This window comes from Mytilus californianus, unplaced genomic scaffold (assembly GCF_021869535.1).
Source record: "Mytilus californianus isolate M0D057914Y unplaced genomic scaffold, xbMytCali1.0.p SCAF_7, whole genome shotgun sequence".
Classification (NCBI taxonomy): Eukaryota; Metazoa; Mollusca; class Bivalvia; order Mytilida; family Mytilidae; genus Mytilus; species Mytilus californianus.
Window position 1 is genome coordinate 84,487,662 of NW_026262723.1, and position 4,589 is coordinate 84,492,250.

The 4,589-nt window shown below is 31.9% G+C and overlaps 1 pseudogene; it reads right to left on the reverse strand.

Annotated features, from left to right (window-relative positions):
• Window positions 1-1,104: 1,104 nt before the first annotated feature.
• Window positions 1,105-3,924, reverse strand: LOC127707747 (uncharacterized; annotated as a pseudogene).
• Between the last annotated feature and the right edge of the window lie 665 nt (window positions 3,925-4,589).

Below are 4,589 nucleotides of genomic sequence, written 5' to 3' on the forward strand. Positions count from 1 at the left end.
ATGTCCTGTACCAAGTCAGGAATATGGCAGTGTTTATCAAATAGTTCGTTTCTATGTATGTTTGCGTTTGTTTTTCTTGCACTTCAGTATTCCTGTTGTTCCTTTGTTTTCCTCTTATAGTTGATGTGTTTCCCTCGGTTTTAGTTTGTAACCCGGATTTGTTTTCTCTCAATCGATTGATGACATTTGAACACCGGTATACTTCTGTTTATTTGTAGACGTCAAATATACCTATTAGCGCGTATAGACCTGGTTCAGCGCTTGACTATACCCTGTTATTTATTCGCTACTTATTCGTTCCTTATACACTTTTTATATGTTGTTTCTTTTTAATGCTTTGCTTTCTTTTATTTTCTTGTCTCTGCTGTTAGTTCTGGGATCGTACAGGTGGAATAACCCTATAAGCGCGTATGTACCGGTTTTGGTGCTTGACTGATACCCTGTTACTAATTCATTACTTATTCGTTCCTTATTCGCTTTTTAAACGTTGCACCTTTTAATGCTTTCTTTTCATGTCTTTCCTTTTTTTGTTTTGTTGTTGTTAGCAATGGGTTTGTAGACGTGAAATAACCCTATTCGCGCGTATGTATCCGTTTCAGCGCTCGACTGATTCCATGTTACTTACTCCAATGAAAGCATTAAAAAGATGCAACGTATAAAAAGTGAATAAGGAACGAATAAGTAGCGAATAAGTAACAGGGTATCAGTCGAGCGCTGAAACGGGTTGATACGCGCTAATAGGGTTATATCACGTATTACAAACGAATAATGAATAGGTAACGTATAAGGAATAAGTAACGAATAAGGAATAAGAAATAAGTAACGAATAGGAAACGAATAAGGAATCAGGAATAAGTAACCAACTTGACGACTCTTTAACAAGTGACCAGGATAAATATGAAGATGAAATCGATACGTGCAGGACATAGAAGCGCCGTATCATGAATATTTAAGAAATTCGACGAAATTCGGGAGCATTTGAATGATAATAGTGGAAAAGTAAAGCCATTTTAGTAAATTTACTTTGTTATTGATAGAATAAAAACTTAATTTATGCGTTGGCCTTATTGTTTAAACTGTTACACTTTAAGGTATTAGAATGAATAAAGTTCGTTCGGCATCTTTTTACTACCTGTATTTTTACATATATTATTTACAATCAAACTGTCTTGGGAGACCACTGGGTTAAACGTCTAGAACGCCAAAGAAGCAACTACTTCATAATTATGTTTCCTGCAATGCTGTATAATCATATTAACTACGTGCATAATTAATTTATTCTGTTTATTCTTCATGTGATATATATAACTGTTGAATGACATTTGAGAACTAACTGTCTGTCCCCTTTATATTCCTTTTTATGATTTTAAGCATTATCGATTGGCTTTAGCACGTAGTAAAAATCTGAAAATAAATTGAATTCTATAATTGATTGATGATGATAGTATATCTATATTCATTCCGACACTAAATTACCAAGTTTGACATCAAATAATTCCTGTAAACGTTTGAAATAACGAGTAAAATTTTTATTCATTTCAGTTTCTGATATGCCTGTTGGCATTTTGCAGTCTTTGGAATCTGTAGGCATCTGAATAAAGTTAGTTAGCTTACAATAACATTCAATTAGGAGCATCATTGATTCTTTCATGATATAAAACTGTTCTTGGATAGCCTGATCGTCAAGGGTCTTTACCTCTCGAAGTAGCTTCTTAAATTTAAGAACAACCCTGCACCATAACTCAAGCCAACAGACAGCATACCATTCAATGCCAAAGGTTCCTTCATCCAGAAACGTTTCTGGGTACCTACCGGATCTAGTTGCTAATGCTGGAAACTTTAGAACTGGACCCCATGTATCAATGTTTCTAGACAAAAAGCAAGGCATTTTGCCTTGTCTGAAATTGTATGCTATATAATCTAACACTGCATAAATACATAAATTTTCGTCCTTTGGACAATTGGTTTTACCATAAACATGAAACATAAAAGCATTTTTTAACATGTATGATGATAAATTTGCGCATTTTCCGGGAAACGTAACCTCCCTTATCATAAGGTATTTCAAAACTTGATAGCATTTTTTATGTTTTGCATCCATTTCCCTCATTAGACTCGATTCAGAGGTAGCTAGGGATATATGCCAACAGATGGAGCATGGATTAAATGAATGGCAACTTTTGGCAACCAGTTGACATCCTTTTTTTCTCACTAGATCAATCCATTCTGAAGGAAAACCTTCTTGCGAAATGACGTCTGCAATGTTTGGATAATCAATAGCAATCATTAGATCTACTCCAATTTCCATGTGAGGTAAATGAACTAGCTCTTTGCTATCGGAAACTTGATTTTCATCGTAGTTCACTTGAAGTGTTTCCAGTCGTTCATGCTTTATGTATTCTAACAGGAGTTTACGAGATTTGCATCCTTTCATCCTTATCGTCCCATATTTAAACGTTTCGAAAATGACTTCATTTTGACATTGAACCAATAAGCTTCCCCAAAATTTTCTGGCCATTAGTTCCATGCTTAATTTATCCTCTGACTCCAAATAGTCTTTGTACTTGTCTGCATCACTTGTGATGTGTATTTTCTTGTACCATAATGTACATCATCCCTCCAATTTGACTGCTCCTGGTAGAGATAAAAGTTTGACGATAACCATGTAATCAAATTCATCAGGGGCTCCAACTTTTGTTTGCTCATAGAAACTTCCACCACTTACGGTTTTAGAAATCTCAAGAACAGGTGTCTTCTTTGCAACTCTTGCCAAAACTTTATCCACTATACTTTGAACGGTTTTTTCTATCTCATTTACTACTTCTGAATGTTCGTCAAACTTACAATGCCTTCTGTAGATATACTTAAAAAAAGCTTTCTCCATTTCGTCTGAAAATTTTAAAGACATGATTATAAAGGAATCTTTAATGAAATATAATATATTTTTTTCTACACATGCGTATGTGTGTGTATTTGTGAATGCAATGGAATAAGTACATTCCTTAGTTTACCGATACAATTAGCTAACCAATGTATTCTTTGAGATGTTTAGTACATTTATTATTCTCTATTGAAAATTCTACATAAATTACTCATTTAACGTTCATGACTGACTGATACAGACTAGAAATCAAGCTGACACTACTTTAGTTAATGTATATCAATCTATTTTCAAACTACGTACAAAGGTCTCAAAATACATTTATACAAGATATTGAAAACTATATCAATAAATCACAAACTATTCAAGTGTCTTATATAGAATTGAAAATATATGGAAGATCTTAAGGATATATAATGATTTACAGTGTTATAATAATCTAAAAACCTGTTAGTGTAGCTCATTTATATATAGTATGTCCTGATTGTGTCGTATATACATATACATATACATATAATTCATTTTTTAAAGATAAATGATATAATAATGAGATATGGATCTGCATTTACTATTTTTAAACGTCACGTTTCTTACCTTTGGAATAAACGTCCCAATGTTGAAAGGTCTCAAACAAACGGTGTAAACGTGTGTAATCACGTCTCTTATTATACTTTTTGAGAAATTATGAATGGTTTCAAGCTCAAACTTTTCATCAATCTCTACATCAACACCCCTCCCCCGTCTTTTCACCCTAGGGGCTTGAGGAGGGTGGTCCTAAATCCCTTGCTTCATATGATAAATTTCTTTTGGATTCAAAATAGATATTGTACTATATAATACCCAAAAAACGGAGGTTATTATAAAAAGTTGACATTAGAAATATAAAATAGTAAAAATGTTAAATAGTATACTAAACTATTAAAAAGTATTGTCAATTAACTAAGAATGGGAGAGAAATTAGAAGAAAATCAACTTACAGGAGCTGTTAGATAAGTACGCAATCGATATTTATGACATGTTAAATAACTTCCGGGTACACCACATAATTTAAGTGCGAACTATATAGTATTTTGTATTGAATTATCTTCGGTCATTTAAATGATATGATCCAAAATTGATTTTTCTTTTTTTCATTAAATCTTGTGTCGCGACAAAATGTATTTCGAGGTAAAAAGTCGACTTAATTTTTCATGCCTTTTATAACTTACCATACGGTATTGGTTTTGTTCGTTCTTGAAGACTGAACAATTTGACTTTGTCTATTTACTAAAAAATGAAAACAGAAACAAAAATCCATTGACGACTGGATTCGACACATGTTTTCACAATTTTGTTATCATGTATTATATATCAAATCGTTTATAAAAAAAAACAATCAAATGCTTTAGCATGCATGTACAGAACTTATGTGTCTAGATTTCACAAGAGAAATTAAGAAAGATTTTTATATTTTTTCATATTCTACAATTGTTATACCTTAGAGAAATTTTATTTTTATATACTAGTATTCTATATTGATTATCAATGAAAATTTGAAGGATAAAAACTTTAAACTTTTAATCTAACCGAGATTCGCGTAATAACTCTATCTAATTCTTTACAAATTTTACGCCATTATATAAAAAGTTGTTTATAGAAAAATACAAAAGTAAGTAATAATCTTTAAAAACAGTCAACTTCATGTAAAATAGAACAAAGTTTCCTATTG